Consider the following 19201-nt stretch of genomic DNA (forward strand, 5'->3'; position numbering starts at 1 on the left):
CCCTGTGTGTGTCGCCAGGTGACAGGGAAGTGCATTAAAGTGCAAAGTTTCTCTGCTCTGGGGAGCTGGGGGCAGGAGGCACCAGCTCGATGGTGGGGGCTCCTGTAAGAGCGCTTCCTGCTGAGTTGGTGAGTGGGCTTGTGCGCCACGTACCGGTGGGCCACCAGGCTCCCCTGCTGCTCTGTCCCCACTTCCACACGTCCTCTGGGCGTTCTGTGGTGTTGCCTTTCAAGCCAGAAGGCTCATCATTTCTTTCTTGAGAAGTCACCACTTGCCCCAGTTCCTTCCCAGGTTTGAAATACGACTTTCTGTCAGGATGTTTTCAGCTGGGAGTCCAGCTGCAGGACACTTACCTGGGCCACTGCCCTTGGAGACATCTGCCCCAGTACCCTGGGCCTATCACCCGTGTCTTCACGGGGGCTACCTGCACAGGGGTGTGTGGGGGGGTGGAGGCATCAAGCTGCCGGGGTAGGGCTGTTGGTGATGCCCATGTGTGCAGTGTATTGGGGGGCTCAGGGTCGGAACCCCAACCTCTGTACAGGAGACCTGGAGGGGGGGGGGGGAGGAGAAGAAAAGGAAGAATCCAAGCTGTTGAAACCAAAGGTGAGTCCTGACACCTCTTAGGGTAGGGACCACAGGCCTCCATCCTTAGGCAGGGTCCAGGGAGGAGTGTGTGCAGTTGCCCCTTGAAAGACTTGGGGGTTAGTGGCTGTGACCTCCGTGCAGTTAAACATACAACTTTTGACTCTTTCCCCCCCCCCCCCCCCCGCCACCAAACTTCAGTCATCCCTGGAAGCCCCCATCAGTTCCAGGAGCCCCCAGGAACACTCAAATGCACAGACGCCCAAGTCCCTTGTATATAGTGATGTAGACAATACCACAGTGCACACAGCCGGCCCTCGGCCTGTAAGTTTGGTCGAACCCACAGATGCACGAGGAGGGCCGACCGAATGTTGAAAAACAACCACACGAAAGTGGAGTTCTGATTTGAATACCTCAAGGGGCAGCTGTGTTTGGGGGAAGTGCGGAGGGAGAGGCAAGGGTGTTGAGAAAGCATAAATGAAAGCATTCGCCCTTCCCACAAATCGCCAAACTGCTGGAGCTTCAGTCCGCGACTTCTCTGGCCCAGACCTGTCTTGCCCTTTCCACCACCAACTGTTTCCTTCCCCTCTTCTCTCTCTGCCCCTCCCTGCCCTGCGTGGAGGCTCCCGGGCCCTGGACATACAACTAGCTGTGTGTAACCTGGACAGTGGCACTGTACAGTTCAATAAAAAGATTATTTCGCTGCCACCACTTATCCCCACCGGGACCCACCAGCCCCCTAGAAAGCCCCAAAGCACCTGGAAGTATTGGCTGTCAGGCTCCCAGCTCCCTTCCTCCACCCCGGAAGAAAAAGGTCTGTTCTATAGGCTGACCCCAGAGACTAAACAGGGGTGTCCAACCTTTTGGTGTCTGGGCCACACATTAAATACATTGTGACATGTAATCACACACAAAAAGCACCTGATAATGTTTTAAGTAAATTTATGACTGTGTTGAGCTGCATTCATAGCCATCGTGGGCCACGGGTTGGACACCCCTGCAGGGAGGAGACTACTCTCGGCCTCATTTGGGACAGTTCTCCCAGCCGTCTAACTGCAGTTTCTTCTGCTTCAGCCAGAGTTTTTGTTTTGATTTTTTTATTCCTCCCCCAGAAACATGGCAAATGCCTGGTCAGTGTATTTGGACATGAAGTGAAGACCTATTTGGGGCTTTGGCAAAGGAGAGCGTCTTGCAATCTAAGAAATGGCACTGCTGTGGACCACCACCTTCTGAGTGTATTGGGCTTACAATTTTCTTAGCTGATAGATGGCATGAGGGACACCCCTCCCCCCACACCACCTTATTACCTTCTTCTAAATAAGAACTCCCCTTCCTGACCTCCCGCAATTACGCTTTGCTGCCAGAAAGTTCTGCATGTTGTGTAGCCTCTCCTTCCTGCTGTTATCCGTAGCTATTGGGGCAGGTCGTTAGCTGTAGCTGGCAGCTTGGCCTGCTCTTAGCATTTCTGCCCTGAGGGGGAGAGGGAAGCTATCTTCAGAACTTGTTCTCAGTTTGGGGCGGGGGGGAAAGAGGGGTACTCCAAGCCAGACATGTTTAGGGCGAGGAGGTAGCGCTCTGGACTCTGCATTGGGCAGAATTCCCCCTTCCCCTCACCTTCTGAAACCTCCTCCTCCTACCATTAACTGGCGGCCACCCCTACCCAAGGCCTTTTGCTAATGGCCAGCAGAGGGCGCTTTAGACAAAGCAGACCTTATGCTCCTCCTTGGGCAAACTTGCCCTTGGGGAGGATGGGGGTAGGAAGGGGTGGGAGAAGGGGCTCAACTTCCCTTGAGAACAGCATACCTGCCACCCCATATCCCAGAGAGCAGCCTCTATCCCAGAGCAGAAACAGCCTTTTCTATCGTGGGGATGAGGAGGGGCGCTTCCCAGGCCCCTCCAACCTGTTGTGACCTGTTACACACCCTAAACAGGACCAGGGGATGGGAAGAGATGAGACAGGGCCTGGTGGGAAGACAGCTCCAGAGCACACTGGGCGCAGCCAAGGGCTGCACAAAGATCTGTGCGGGAAGTAATTAAGTTTAACGAGCTTTTATGAGGTGCCAAACACCGGACTAGCAGCTTCATAGGTAGTACAATCCTCACAACTCTGACTTAGATACTATTATTATCCCATTTTACAGAAGAGGAAACTGAGACACAGGGAATCAAAGAAGCTGACAGAGGAGGCATTAAGAATGAGAGACCATGGGTTTCCAGTGGACGAGAGAGGAAGGAGGCTCGGTGGCTTAGCTTTTTAGTGATATTATTTCCTTTGGTTTTTTTAAAAAAAAAGATTTTCTTTTTAGAGAGAGGGAAAAGGAGGAAGAAAGGAGGGAGAGAAACATTGATTGATTCTCTCTCTCCCACCCCCAAACTGGGGACCTGGCCCGCAACCCAGGCATGTGCCCTGGCTGAGAATCGAACCAGAGACATTTTGGTCTGCGGGCCTGTGCTCGACCCACTGAGTCACACCAGCCAAGGCATACTTTGGCTCCTTGACCCCGTCTTTATTTGGAGACTCCTAATGGGGAAACTGAGGTACAGAGTGCCTCAGAGCCAGGAAGTAGGCACTGGCTTCTGCGTTCCCCAGCTGCAGCTTGTCTAGGCAGAATGAGGTAAGTTGGGGCTTGGAATAGTCACTGAGGGACAGACAGAACCGGAGAAAAAGGCTGAAACACCCCATAAAAGTAACCAAACAGGGGCCTTCTGATGGGAAAGGGAGTCAGAGCAGCTAAGACAAAGCAGCCCTTGTGTGAGGCGGGGAATTCATAACGACTGCACACACGTGTGCGTGCACACTCACACAAGCACACCTGAGCGTAAGCAGGCACACTGGGGGCACACAGGCCACCACTCAGATATGTTTATGCCTAGAGGACCACCAAGGGCAGGGACACGTAGCACGTGGTGGTCACAGTGACATCCCATCACAGGCCCAGGTCCCCCCTCAGACCTGCAGTCTGTCTCTACCGCAGGGTCAAAAGTTTAGAAAAACAGCCCCTCCTGAGAAGGTGGTCATGGTGGCAGCCAAGGCTGAAAGGCGCTCTTGTCCTGGGCAGGAGGGGCTGGGGTGGGGTTGGGGGGCAGGGGCTGGCTGGTCATCTTTGTAAAGTGGGCCAGGTTAACAGGGTAGTACAGAGGTGCACTGGGCAGGAGTTCTCTGGAGCTCCTGGCCCGGATGAGACGGCTTCTACCCGCTAAGGCTCAGTGCCCCTCTTGCTCCCAGATCTGGACCTCAGACTGGCTGCTGCTTCCTGGGCTCAGGAGTGGGCCAAGAGCAGGGTGGGTGGGCCCCCAAGAAACACAGACAGGACTATGATCTCAGAGAGCTGGTTCTCTGGCTGCCAACCAGATGGAGTCCAGGGCTGCAGGGAGTCAACTCGGGCCCCACAGGACTCAGCCAATGAGGGTTCAGATCCTGCTGCTGTTACTTGTTGGCTCTGTGGCCTTGGGAAAGCTTCTTGACCTCTCTGGGCCTTGGTTTCCCTGTCTGTAGATTGGAGTGGGGTGGTTGCCATTGGCTTGCTGAGAAAATTAATAATATAACATACAAAAAAGTGTCTAGTGCATTTTAAGCCCTCAGCACATAATAGCTGTTAATAAGATGTGACCTGGGATGTCAATTACCAGAGCAGTCAAGGGGACCCCCTGGAAGACAGGCTGGAGCTGGGGCAGGGAAACCTGGGTGGGGAGAAGGGGGAGGTGAGATGTTCTAGACCTATGGAGGGGCTGAGGTGGAGCTTGGAGGAGGTCGATGGGGCACAACATGAGGAATAAATGGAGGTGGGGGAGGCAGAGGCAGGGCAGGGAGGCTGATGGGCTGCAGAAGCCTGCCCCCCCATCATTGCCAGCCCACACTTACACCCGCTGGCACCCAGCAAGGCCCTGGGCAAGTGCGGTGTGGTACAGTCCCTTACTTGTGCATAAGCAGAACCCCTGACTACTCAGAAGATGAAAGGGGGAAGCAATGGTTATGAAGCATGTACACCAACCAGGCCCACACCTGGGGGTTGCCAGTGAATGGTGATGCTGGTGAAGGTTAAAAGGTGCGGCCTATGTCCTTGAGGAGTTTACATGTAGAGGGGGACAGTCTTGTTACATATAGGATGGCATGGGCCACAGTGGTGGTTCAGCACCACAGGCTGTGGCCTTCAGAGGTGTTCAGAGCAGATGTCTTAGAGAAGGTTAAGCTCACCCGCAGGGGTGTCCAACCCACAGCCGCGGGCTGCCTGTGGCCCAGGATGGCTATGAATGTGGCCCAGCACAAAATCCTGAATTCACTTAAGAGCATTTTTTTTTTTTTTGCTCATCAGGTTTTGCTAGTGCTTGTGCATTTAATGTGTGACCCAAGAGAACTCTTCCTCCAGTGTGGCCCAGAGATGCCAAAAGGTTGGACGCCCCCGAATGGGAAACCTTGAAAGGAAGACAAGACTAAGCAGGAGAGCCTGGCCAGGGGGCCAAAAACTGAGAGGAGGCGGGGGGCTGGTTTGGACATCAGGAGGATGGCCAGGAAGGCCAGAGAGGCTGCAGGTGTGGGAGATGACACTGGAAAGGTAGCGGCCAGGCTGTGGAGAGCCCGAAGGCCAAGCTGGGATCCAGGCTGGGCGCTGGGGGCAGTGTGCCCAGGAGAGGGTTAGAGCAGAGGAGTAACAGGTCAACTCTGGGGTTGGGGAGAAATTCACTGTGGGGTGAAGAGGCCAGGCGGCACACTGAGCCAGCAGGGGCCAGTTTGGTGACTGGGGGGCTCGTCCAGGTGACAGGTGATGAAGTCCTAGACAGAGAGGTTTTTTTAAAGAGCGGTATCAGGAGGTGTTTTGAACAACTGAGGAGATGGGACTAGGTGGCTGCAGGAGAGTAGAGGGGTCAAGAACGGCAGCGACAGGAGATCTATGTGCCTATTTGTGGGAGAGCACGTGCTTACAAAAAAATTTACAGAAACAATTGTACCAAAAGGAGCACATTTTTACAATGAAAGCAAACACTGCTGAGAAAACAGCAAAACAGGAGCTACTTGTATCAACAGGGTGAGTGTGAGAAAAAAACGAAGTCGAGGAAAGGTACATGGAAAGTGTCGCCATTCCCACAATGCTTGAAGACTCCCATAATACCGCCAGCTATCACTAAGGGCCCACACACTAGCAAACATTGAACGAATTTGTAGGAATGGTTAATACGTTCAGGATGGTGGCTGCCTCGGGGAAAGAGGAGATACAGTGGGGAGGGGTAGTCAAGGGGCTTTGAATATGTCAGTAGTGGTTAATTCGTGAGCTGGGTGCAGGAAGGGAACCTTGAGCTGAATGGTTGGGAGCACCTGTGCTGGCCGGTGGAAGCACTTGAGGGGGGTGGTGGGAATGCAGGAGTTCATTCTATCGTTCCCTGTACTTTTTGTTTGGCTGCAATATTTCATTGACAAACAAAAGAATGATCCCAAGTTTTGGGTCCTGGGCCACTAGAAGAATTCTCACCCTTTTAGCTTTTTGGGGTCAAGGCAGAGCCAACGAAGAGGCCACATGTTAGGCTGGGCTTGCAGCGGGGCAAGACATTAAGCTGCTCTGTGCAGAGGGGCTGGAGAGATGGGCCTTGGTGGAGTGCACCTGGGCCCACACCTGGTCGTGGGGCAAGAGGCACGGTTGTGGAGGAAGGCAGAGATGGTCGGTGGGCAAGGAGAGAGGAGAACCAGGAGACAGGGTGGTCCTGAGGCTGAGGCTGGGGGTCTTCAGTGAGAGGGGCTGCAAGGTTTATGGAATTCAAGGCCTGGGAGACTCTACTGCAACCATCGCCAGCATGGGCTTGGGACAGGAGACTGCTGGCATCCTGGGACGGGACAGTTTCTAAGGGGAGTGAGAGCAGAAGAGGGATGAGTTGGGGAGTCCGTGTGTGGAGTGGAAATGGGGGTACAGGTGTAATTTTAGTAGCAAAGGGAGAGAAAGGACCCCAGAAATGGAGGGGTAGAGGGATATAGCCATGGAATGTCAAGGGAAGGTTTTACTATTAATTTTCTCAGCTATGATGATTTTGTGTATTTTTAGTGTATTTGGAGGGGGTGGGGAAAGGGCAGAAGAGGCTCAAGCTACAAACTCCTAGGTATGTGTGTGTGTGAGCAGGCCCTCCCTACTCCATCAGACTAGGCATTTCTGACACCCCCTTCTTCCTCATTATCAACCCCAGGACTCAGTCCTGGGCTGCTCTGGAAGAGGGGTGAGGACCCCCTCTTGGAGGGGGAGCCTGGAAACAGTCATGGAACTCACATCTGGCGAAGTGGGGAGAGGAAAGAGGAGTGGGAACCCCATCCAGGGCAGAGGCCTTCAGAGAGGAGGAGGCAAGACCCACAAAATGCAGGCAGGTGGCTCTGACTCAGGCACCACCACATGGAGCGGGAGGCCAACAGGAGGCAGGAGATGTGGGAGGGAGGATGGTGCTGGTCACAAAGAGTGCAGAAGTGGCCCCAAGGCCTTCGCCCTGGAGGACCTACCCCCTACCTTCACCCCTCCCCCACCGCACTTGCCACCCCCACCCAGCGGCCACTCCAGTTCACACACATGACTTTCTCCCCCCATCTAACTCCTTTCTCATGCTCCTCCTGCTTCCTGCTTCCTGCTTCTCGAAGAATGCTTGCCTGTGATTGGCCATCCCAGAAGCCCTCTGCCACAGCCTGTCTGGTCCTCGCTGTCACACCTTCACCACCATCACCCAGGCCTGACCCCGGTCCCAGCTGGGGTTCCTGATTTTGCTTCACTCCCAGAGAATCACCCAACCTAGCCCATTTACCTCCCCCTGCCCCGGAGTGTATGTGGTGAGGCTACAAATCATTATTAAGCACCTAACTGTACACCCAGGCTGGTGCTGGGTGCCGCGCGGAATGCTGAAAGTAACTGCTATGCGCAAGCCCTGCCCCCAGGGGGCGTACAGGACACTTGGGGGAAAGAACACTGATGTGTGAAAAAGTAAAATAACCCATGAATCAAGATGACGCAACATGCAAAAAGAACATGCTCCTCTTCCTTTTGCTGTAAATAATCCTTGACGTAGAGAAGGTCCTTCTTATGACACTTCCAAGGACTTTTAATTACTAAAAACATCTTCTTACTACAGTTCATACAGTGACAGTGAAGGCAGCTGCATAGAAAGGAAGAGACATCCACAAAGAATGAAGTACGGTGGACCCTTCAACAATGCAGGGGTTCGGGACGCCAACCCCGCCCCCCAGCAGTTGAAAATCTGCGTATGAATCTGACTCTCCAAAAAACCTAACACCTGTTATCCGTCTGTATCTGTGGGGGGATTGGTTCCAGGACCCCTCGCAAATACAAAATCCAAGCATGTTGGAGTCCCTTCCTTATATAAAATGACATAAAACCATGTATACAGTCGGCCCTTTGCATCTGCAGTTGGTTGAATATGTGGATGTGAACCTGAGGATATGAAGGTCCGAATGCATAATTTTTTAAAAAACTCCAGACCCGCACAGTTCAAGCTGACGTTGTTCAAGGGCCAAATATATAACTGTAAAGTCAGTCATTCATACACCCAACATTTATTGAGAACTTACTACATACAAGTCACCAAGCTAAGCCCTGAACGTAGGATGGATAAGACACAATCTCTCCCCTCCAAGAACCCCACAGAGAGACAGGCGTGTAAGCAAAAAAGTGATAGCACGACCTTCAATTTGCCGTTCGGAAACTAGAAGAGGGTGTGTGCAAGTCTCCTGGGGTAACTTGGGAAGCTTCTCATCAGAGGCAGCGATGGAGACGCACACGGGCAGAGGGAATGGACGGGCAGGGGCCAGTGTGTCCGGAGTGACCATGCCCAGGAGCAGTGGCAGCAGAATGCGTCCCGGAGAGGCGAACTGGAGTCATACTCTGGAAACTTGCCTGACAATTCAGAATTTTGGATGTTTTACTCTAGACAAAATATTTTCCAGCTGCGAATGACATGACCACGACTGGTTTTGTTTTCTTTTTTATAAGACATTTGCAGGTTAGATGTGAAAGGGGAAAACTTGAAGATGGTTAACAGGCCATTCACTCAGGCCTGGGGCTGAGAAGGGATCTGGGTGGTTGCTGCGAAGAGAAAAAAGGAAAATGGGAGGGACGCCAGAAGGAATGAAAGGAAGGAAAGAAGGAAGGAAGGAAGGGAGGGAGGGAGGAAGGAAGAAAGAGAGAAAGAGAGAGGGAGGGAGGGGGAGAGAGAGAGGAAGGAAGGAAGGAAGGAAGGAAGGAAGGAAGGAAGGAGAGGCTGGTTCCACAAATAGGAGGCAAAGGAAGCAAAGGTGCAAAGGGGACTCCATGGTTTTAAACCTTAGGTAACAGTGAGTGCCAGAGCCACAGGCAGAAGCCAGGACATAGAGAGAAGGAGCTTGTGTTGTCATGGAAAAGGAGGGGATTGGTCTGGGTAAGGTTGAATTTGAGGTAACAGAAAATCCAATTGGAGAGACTTCTAATTAAAGATGGTGGGTTGAGCTCACGCATTTCCTTTCATGCCCTTCTGAAGCCCTGCTAACCCACAGAAGACGGACTTTTTTTTTTAAGGTATCAACTCATAGAAACAGAGCAAGGCAGAAGGCAACAGCAACAAGTTTTGGAAGCTGGAGAGAGGATGGGCAGAGAAATCTGAGTCCTGAGCCAGCAATGAAGGGGAAGCTGAGAGGCAACCCAGCCTACGTTATGGACGTCCCCACCCCAGGTGCAGGGATCAGGGGCTGGCTGGCTGGGTTACCTCTAGAAGCAGGGGTAAGGGTAAATTTTTAAAAATAAAAAGTGTTTGCCAGGGGATGGGGTGAGGGAGGGGTGAATAGGCTGAGCCCGGAGCGTTTTTAGGGCAGTGGAACCACCTGTATGATGTCACAATGGTGGATACATTATCAGGTGCCATTCATTCTTGTGGGGGACGTTGTCAGCAGGAGAGGTTGTAGGTTGGGGGCAGGGGGCATATGAGAACTCTGTGCTTTCTGCTCAGTTTTGCTGAGAACCTAAAACTGCTTTAAATAAAATAAAGCCTTTTTTAAAAAAAAATGAACCAGCCCTGGCTGGTGTGGCTTAGTGGATTGAGTGCCGGCCTGCAAACCAAAGGGTTGCCGTTTTGATTCCCAGTCAGGGCACATGCCTGTGTTGCCAGCCAGGTCCCTGGTGGCGGATGCATGAGAGGCAACAACACACTGATGTTTCTCTACCTCCCTTTTTCCCTCCCTTCCCCTCTGTCTAAAAATAAATAAATAAAATCTTTTTAAAAAATCATTTATTCACAAATATGCTATTACATCCATGAAATAAGAATAAGATGCTACAAAAGTGAACATTCAGAGAACGAAATAAGGTCTTAGAAATGAGAAATATAGCAGAAATGAAAAATTAAACCAAAAGCCTGGAAGTTAAAGATATCTTCCCAAAATAACAGCAGACAAAGCAATAATGAAGAAAAGCAGAGAAGACAATGAAACTAGAGGGGCAGTTCAGGAGGACCAACATCTAAATAGTAGGAGACGTAGAAAGAAAGAAACGGAAAAACCAGAGAAGAGAAAACTCCTAAAAACATAAATCAAGAGCATTTTCCAGGACTGATGGACATGAGTCTCCAACCTGAATAGGTCACAGAGTGAATAAAAAGGCCTACACCCCCACCAGAGCGCACCATCCTGGAGTTCTGGGGCACTGGAGACGAAGTGAAGACCCCACCAACCTCTAGAGAGAAGAGCAAGTCACATGAAAAGATCGTCACTCAGAACAGCATTGCTTGTTCATCTGCACTCTCACAGACGATGATGGCGCATTGCCTTTGAAGTTCTACAAGCCAATTACTTCCAACCTAAAATCCCGTACCCTGCCAAACGATGAATTACATGTAGGATGAAGACACGTCAAGACATGAACATTTTCCAAAAACTGCCACATTTCCCGTGGCTCTCAGTGGAGACGTGTTTCCCCGAAGTCAGACAAAGGAAGCAGATCCACCTGAGGGAGAGGCTAGGAGACTGCCCCAGGTACAGCAACCAGGTCTGCTGGAAGAAGCCAAGGGCCCTGGGAGAGGTTTCTTCGAGAAGATGGAATGCGTGGATGCCTACGATTTGAACGTGTTGCCATGAGATCTAAGCCACTGGGGAAGATTTGGGCTTGAATCACGAATGGGTAAACAGAAAACCAAGCAAATAAAAACCAACTCCAGAAAGAACAAAATATTGAAAGAAAGGTCATAATAACATACGACATGGTTTAGCTATAAGTAACATTTAGTCCTGATATTGGAGACACTGAATTCCCCTCTAAGGAAAGGCACCCTCCATGGGGAGATTGGCGAGGTGGAGGGCGCTGCTGCGGTGGAGTGATGGTGGGAGGGCGGGTAAAAGAGAATTTAACCTACGTCTTACAGGGTGAGAACTTAGTTGGTGGCACATAAAACTGAAAAACCAAAAAAAAATAGCAAGGCAAGTCTCTTTTCTGCAGACATGGTGCTAAAATCGGAAGGAATCATCTAAAAGAACTGTGAGTGGCTGTGCCTGGGGAATGGGAAGCCCAGCAGGGAGGCTAGGAGACTGCTGCTTTCCTTAACAAGGCTGGCAGAACCTGTCGATCCTTCCGGCTACAAGGAAGTAGCCCTCTGTGTCATAAGTCTGTGCTTACCCATCTGCCTGTCCGCCTAGGACAGGGACTGGGCCTCACTCCTCTTGCGGCCCCAGCACCTAGCCCAAAGCCTGTCAGGCAGCAGACACTCAATTACATGTTTGTGGAATGAATCACTCTAGCTTCAAGCTGGGAGGGAACTTCCACTCTAACACTATCATTTTGGGAGTTAGAAAACTGAGGCCACAGAGAAGGAACATGTTTCCCGTGCTCCAGTGATGAGTGGCAGCCCCAGGGCTACACCGTCAACCTTGGGAATCTCTGTCCATTGCTCCCGCACCACCAGGGGCCACCTTCTTATCTGCACAGTTACGGGAGCTGAGCAGCTCTTTTGGGGAGAGGATTTAAAAATAGAGCCAAAGGAATAAGAAGAGGCAAGACAGGCCATTCAGTAGAAGAAGGTGCCGGAGAGGTAGGTGTGGCACCTACTAGAATTGTGCTACATGCTCCACACAGAGAGAATAGGGTCTCCCGGAAGGGGTGGTGGCCCCACGGGACCTGTCTAGGGGCTACTCTGCGGCCCCACTGGAGCTCAGAGTTCAAGAACACACCCCATGACTGCCATCTGGGGGTCAGGAAGCAGCGGCCACCACCACACCAGCCTCTCCACAGCCAGGGCCTGCAGAGTGACCCCTGGAACGCTGCTTCAAGAACACGGCACTTTTCCACCACCTTCCTGGGAGCGAAGCAGCTCCCACTGTTGCCTTCCCAACACCAGCCGTGGAAATATCAACATTCAGAGGACACTAGTTTGCACCTGGGTCCCTATTGCCAGTGAGTTCTAAGAAATGAGGCTTTCGGCTCTCAGACGTCGCAGAGAAGAAAGGTGGACCAGCGGTTGAGGCGACTCTCTGCAGACGTCTGTACCTCCATGTCATTGTTCTCATCTCTCCCACTGTCCCAGGCAACTAACAGCGCTAGAATGGTCCTTTCTCGTCCCAGGCCTCCAAAGGAATGCCCGCATGGGGATCAGTAAACTCACACCGACAGATGGCTGGGGGCCTCCCGCCCAGATCGGCACCTTTAGGCCCCCGAATCCCAGTGTGGGCTTAGTGAGGACACCCTACTCCACGTGCCTGAGGAAATAGGAGTGTCGTTAACGAGCTACCTTGCCCTTCCCCTGCCATCCTCACTGGCTGACTCCTGCATGTGTCCTGACTGGGGTTGGGGCATCGGGACAGCGCTCCAACCAACCCAGCTACCCGGCCAGGGCTCCCATCCATCAGGGAAAGCATCCAGCATCCAAGAGGGAGGCGGATTTCTGGTTCAGCTTGGACTTAAGCAGAATATTCAGCAGGATGTGAGAGCCTGATATGGAGATGCAGGAGGGAGCCGTGAGTCCAAAAGAAAGAAAACAGGTGATGTTCTCCCCAAAGGGAGTCTTCCGTCATCCCTCAGCTCACGGACTCTAGCTCTGTGCCAGGGAAATGCCCAGTGTGGGCAGCCCTGGGACCATCACCACGTGGCCACGAGCATCAGGAGGCTGGCCACGTGGGTCCCCAAGTGGTGAGCTGGAGGAGCCAGGAGACGTTTCCGGATATACTATCCAGGTGGGACCATGTGAAGTCTGGTGGTGTCTCAGGCCGGGTGGGGGGCTAGGGTCTCCCTGGGTCAAAGAGGTTTTGGTCATGAAGGCCTTTGCTCCCGGAGTTTCCCCTCAGTGCAGAACCTAGTCTCCCGGCCCGTCTTGTGCTTGCCCTCCTTGGCCTGCCAGGCCCCTGCTGTGGCACAAGATGGTCCTCTGGGGGCATGAGGCGGGCAGCGCCACTCTCTCTCCCCCTCCCTCCTGCCACGGGAGCACGGGCCTGACCCTGATCCCCTAGCTTTCCCCTTGTCCTGCCCTTCTCAGAGTCAGACTGACTTGGGTCTAAATCCAGGCTCCACCGCTTTCTAGCTGTGAGACAGCAGGCAAGTCGATGTCACCCTTGAGCTTGGGTTTCTCACCTGCAAAATGGAGCTAAAAGGAACCTTCTCCCAGGGATGTTGTGAGGACTAAATGAATAACAGGTGTAAGGCTCTTAGCAGTGCTTGGCACATGTTTCAATTGTCTATGGCGGTATAAAAATCACTCCAAAACTTAGTGACTTAAAACAATAGTTCGTTAGCCTGTCTCCCAATTCTGAGGGCTCAGCTGAGCATCCTCTGCTCCTCCAGGTGGTGGCCGGGTCACTCATTTGGCTGCATTCAGCAGGCAGCTCAGCTGGGGTGGCAGGAATGGGTGGGTGGGCACCGGCTGGACCTCTGTCTCCAGCAGGGTGGGCTTCTTGCATGGTAGCCCGGAGCTCGGAGGGAGTCCAGGCAGGGGCATTCCATTAACGCCTAGACTGGGACTGGCACAGCGTCACCGCTCTGTACATTCTCCAGTCCAAGCGAGTCCCAAGACCAGCCCAGAGCAAAGGCAGGGGAAATGGCCTTTGTTCCCTGGTGGGAGGAGCAGCATGGCCCAAGGATGGGAGAGGTTGTCGGGGGCTGTGCCTGGAAACAGTGTACCCAGCACATGACGCTGGATCAGTGGCCCTTGGAGAATGGCACAAGTCTGGCTTGGCCACTCGGATGAGCACCATCTTGGAACCTGGCCCAGAGCGGTGTTTCCCAAATGGCGGGGGATGTGTCATTGGCATCTTGGGGATGATTTGGTGGACCTCGGGCATGGCCAAAAATAACCGCATTTTGAATTCTTTTTCAGTCCTTTGCTGTCATCAGACAGGGAGATCTCAGCGTAGTGCTAGCCTGCCTGTAGCGCTGGCCATCTCTGGCTCGGCACCCAGCAGTATCCGCAGGCAAGAGCACAGCAGGTACTCAGATAACGGCGTTTCATCCAAGGTCCTTTTGTTATAATGTTGATGAGGAAAAAAAAAAATCGGTTCCTGGCTGGGGCCACTGTCTGGGGGGAGTTTGCATGTTCTCCCCATGTCTGTGTGGGTTTTCTCCCAGGACCCTGGTTTCCTCCCCCACCCCAAAGATGTGCATGTGAGGTGAATGGAGTATCTACATTGTCCCAGGCTGAGTGAGCTGGGGGGTGTGTGAGTGCACCCAGTGATGGAAGGGTGTCCTGTCCAGGGTGGGTCCCCACCGAACTGGAATAAGCAGATGGGAAACTCATTATCTTATTTGTTTTTATAAACCTTTCTTAAGTATACGTACAGCTCACATCTATTTTTATGTTTTTAAAAGATTTTATTTATTTATTTTTATAGAAAGGAGAAGGGAGGGAGAGAAACATCGATCTGTTGCCTCTCACCCACCCCCACCTGGGGACCTGGCCCACAACCCAGTCGTGTGCCTTAACTGGAAATCAAACCAGTGACCTTTCAGTTCACAGGCTGGCACTCAGTCCACTGAGCCACACCAGCCAGGGGTATTTTTATGTTTAATGTTAAACTGTTTAGGGTCTTTATATTTAGAGGTTTGGTGATGTTTTTGTGACCAGAAATATGCCATGGGAACTTAACTCTTGTTTCCACCAGCCAGACTATGGTGAAAGTGGTTTCCTATACGTCGTTCCACTTAGTCCCAGTCCAGGACCCCGTCCGTGATGTTCAGCAAGGACCTGCTGTACCCAGCGAGAATGTAGAACACAGCTTTGTTTCCTCTGCATTTATTATTAAGCTTGCCAAGCAACACCAGCCCTCCATTCCCGAGGGTAATAGGGCGCTGGCTGGAGTAAGACAGTTCACCAGAGGGGCCAGAACCCAGGGCCTCCCAGGTCCAGGCAACAAGCTCCCCCTGCTACCCCCCTTTCAGTGAGTCTTCTGTCCCCAGCGGGGAAGCCAGGGCCCTCACGCCCTCGTCAACCCTAGTCTGCACTCCTCACCTCCTTCACCCATCCAGCGCTCCTCCTCGGCACTGAGTTCCACTTCGCACAGGGGTTCCTTGGCCTCTTCACAGGCCTCATCCAGAAATGTCTCTGTGCTTCACTCTTTCCCAGACACCCCCATCCCCTCCAGCCAGGCAGTGTGATGCAGGGGGAAGCACTTGGGGCCTGAGCTCAGACCTCCCAGGGGAGGTCTTGGGTCTATTGTGGACCAGACACAGCCCTCGCCTTCCTGTTTGCACCCCAGGGCAAGAGTGCAAAGGAGGGCCCCAAGTTCCATATCTGGGTAGTTAAAAGTTACAAGTAAAGCTAACAAACCATTACCTAAAATAAGTTCCAGCTTCCTAGGCTGACAAATATATCTTCTTTATAACCAAAAAATATGTTTGTGTGTGTGTGCGTGAATGTATGCATAGAGCTATAGTATTTCTGTGATGAAAGACAGAAAAATACATAACCACTGAATTTAATTAATTGTACATATATGGGGGATCCATTGAAGGGCTGTCAATGTTTGAATAAATAATTAATAAAATATCCATAATTCATAAATTATTATATATTTATTCTGTAACATTTCTTTTTCTTGCTCTTGTTTCATTAAAATCACCAATTATGTCTTTATAATCAAGGTTCCCATGGAATTGTTTTATTGACAGTAATAATATGAAAGATTAAAAATAAAATGTTGCCCTGACTGGTGTGACTCAGAGGACTGAGCACCAGACTGGGAAGTGAAAGGTTGCTGGTTCAATTCCCGGTCAGGGCACCTGCCTGGGTTGCCAGCCAAGTCTCCAGTTGGGGGCGTGCAAGAGGCAACTGATCAATGTATCTCTTGCACATTGATGTTTGTCTCTCTCTTTCTCCCTCCCTTCCCTTCTCTCTAAAAGTAAATAAATAGGGCTTACAGCCAAGATGGAGGCTTAGGTAGATACACTTTGCCTCCTCACACAAGCAAAAGGACAGCAAATTTTAAAACAAAAAAATAACCAAACTGCCAGAAAATTGAACTGTGTGGAAGTCCAACAACCAAGGAGTTGAAGAAGAAACATCCATGCAGACTGGTAGGAGGGGCGGAGACGGCGCCAGTGTGCAGAGGAAGTGCAGTAAGGTGGTAGCTGGAGGACGGGGCAGTCCCACATTTGTGTGCAGATAACTGAGAAGAACAACTGGGGAGCGAGACACACCGCACAACCCAGGGTTCCAGCTGGGGGAAATAAAGCCTCAAACCTCTGACTGTAAAAACCTGCGGTGGTTGCAGTGGTGGGAGAAACTCCCAGCCTCACGGGAGTTCATTGGAGAGACCCACAGGGTCCTAGAATGTACACAAGCCCACCCACCTGGGAATCAGCACCAGGAGGGCCCAATTTGCTTGTGGGTAACAGGGGGAGTGACTGAAAGCCAGCTGAGAGCTGAGCAAGCAGCTCTGTTCCCTCTTGGACCCTTCCCCCACATACAGCATCACAACGCAGCGACTGTGGATTGCCCCGCCCTGGTGAATATCTAAGGCTCCACCCCTTACAACATAATAGCTACGCCCAGACAAAAAAAATATGGCCCTAATGAAAAAACAGATGAAAGATCCAAAAATAGAACTAAGCAATGAAGAGATAGCTAACCTATCAGACGCAGAGTTCAAAATACAGGTAATCAGGATGCTCACAGAAATGGTTGAGTATGGTGACAAAATGGAGGAAAAATTGAAGGCTATGCAAAGTGAAATGAAGAGAAATGTACAGGGAACCAACAGTGAAAGAAGGAAACTAGGACTCAAATCAACAATTTGGGCCCTGGCTGGTGTGGCTCAGTGGATTGAGCGCCAGACTGTGAAGCAAAAGATCACCAGTTTTATTCCCAGTCAGGGCACATGCTTGGGTTTTGGGCCAGGTCCCCAGTAGGGGGCGCACAAGAGGCAACCACACATTAAAGTTTCTCTCCCTTTCTTTCTCCCTCCCTCCCCCTCTCTCTAAAAATAAATAAATAAATATTTTTTTAAAAAATCAACAGTTTGGAGCAGAAGGAAGAAATAAACATTCAACCAGAAGAGAATGAAGAAACAAAAATTCAAAAATATGAGGAGAGGCTTAGGAACCTCCAGGACAACTTTAGACATTCCAACATCCAAATCATAGGGGTGCCAGAAGGAAAAGAGGAAGAACAAGACATTGAACACTTATTTGAACAAATAATGAAGGAGAACTTCCCTAATCTGGCAAAGGAAATAGACTTCCAGGAAGTCCAGGAAGTTCAGAGAGTCCCAAAGAAGCTGGACCCAAGGAGGAACACACCAAGACACATCATAATTACATTACCCAAGATTAAAGAGGAGAGAATCTTAAAAGCAGCAAGAGAAAAGGAGACAGTTACCTACAAAGGAGTTCCCATAAGACTGTCAGCTGACTTCTCCAAAGAAACCTTGCAGGCAAGACGGAGCTGCAAAGAAGTATTCAAAGTCATGAAAGGCAAGGACCTACATCCAAGATTACTCTATCCAGCAAAGCTATCATTTAGAATGGAAGGGCACATAAAGTGCCTCCTAGATAAGGTCAAGTTAAAGGAGTTCATCATCACCAAGCTCTTATTATATGAAATGTTAAAGGGACTTAGCTAAGAAAAAGAAGAAGATCAAAACTATGAACAGTAAAATGGCAACAAACTCACAACTATCAACAACTGAAGCTAAAAAAACCCAAAAACTAAAACTAAGCAAACAACTAGAACAGGAACAGAACCACAGAAATGGAGATCACATGGAGGGTTATCAGTGGGGATAAGGCGGGGGAGAATGGAGAAAAAGGTCCAGGGAATAAGAAGCATAAATAGTAGGTACAAAATAGACAGGGGGAGTTTAAGAACAGTATAGGAAATGGAGAAGCCAAAGAACTTACATGTACGACCCATGGACATGAACTAAGTGGGGGAATGTGGGTGGGAGGGGGGTGCAGGGCAGAGGGGAATAAAGGGGGGAAAATGGGACAACTGTAACAGCATAACAGATAAAATATATTTTAAAAAGTAAACAAAATATTTAAAAAATAAAAATAAAATGTAATTGTGTTCAAAGTATATTTTAGTATATGTTTATTATAAATACATTTTAAGGTAAAGTAACAAATAAAAACATTAAAATTATTTAGATTCTTTTACATTTTCTTTTTTAAAAGTACTCAACATTATCTATTAAAACTTAAAAGGAAGAAATACAAATTATAATTAACGAGTATCAATTGATCGTTTACCTATACATAAACAGCACACCGTAATTTTATAAGTAAGTCTTGAATTCAGGTAACATAAGTGTTTCTACTTCCTACGTCTTTTCAGATTTTCTTTGTCCGCTTTCGTCTCTCTGAGCAGCACCGTGGTGGTGGGCAAGAGCAAGCACCTGAGGTGGCACAAAAGGAGCAAGGAAGAAATTGGTTGATGTATTTTCTAAGAAAGATTGGTATGATGTGAAAGCACCAGCTGTGTTCAACATGAGAAATATTGGAAAAACACTAGTCACGAGAACTCAGGGAACCACAATCGCATCGGATGGTCTGAAGGGCCGAGTATGCTAAGTGAGCCTGGCTGATCTGCAGAATGATGAGGTTGCATTCAGAAAATTCAAGCTAATCACTGAGGATGTTCAGGGCAAACGCTGCCTGACTCATTTCCATGGCACGGATCTTACCTGTGACAGAATGTGCTCCGTGATCAAAAAATGGCAGACCGTGATTGAAGGAAGCTCGTGTTCATGTCAAGACTACCGATGGGTATTTGCTTCATTTATTCTGTGCTGGCTTTACTAAAAAATGCAACAATCAGATTTGGAAGACCTCTTGTGCTCAGCATCAACAGGTCCACCAAATCCGGAAGAAGATGATGGAAGTCACGACCCGAGAGGTGCAGACAAATGACTGAAAGACTCGGTCAACATGTTGATCCCAGATGGCACTGGGAAAGATATGGAGAAGGAGCCAATCTCTGTACCCGCTTCACGACGTCTCTGTTAGAAAAGTCGCAGTGCTGAAGCCGCCCAGGTTTGCGTTGGGAAAACTCACGGAGCTTCGTGGTGAAGGCAGCACGTCTAGAAAAGCTACTGGGGATGAGACAGGTGCTAAAGTTGAACGAGCTGATGGATATGAGCCCCCAGTCCAAGAATCTGTTTAAATTCAGACATGTAATAGTGACACATAAAAAGGCTTAT

The 19201-nt window shown here is 50.3% G+C and overlaps 1 pseudogene; it reads left to right on the forward strand.

Moving 5' to 3' along the window:
• The first annotated feature begins 3192 nt into the window (after positions 1–3192).
• On the forward strand, positions 3193–19180 carry LOC112302423 (small ribosomal subunit protein eS1 pseudogene; annotated as a pseudogene).
• Positions 19181–19201: the final 21 nt, after the last annotated feature.

The sequence above is a fragment of the Desmodus rotundus genome, chromosome 11, assembly GCF_022682495.2.
Source record: "Desmodus rotundus isolate HL8 chromosome 11, HLdesRot8A.1, whole genome shotgun sequence".
Lineage (NCBI taxonomy): Eukaryota > Metazoa > Chordata > Mammalia > Chiroptera > Phyllostomidae > Desmodus > Desmodus rotundus.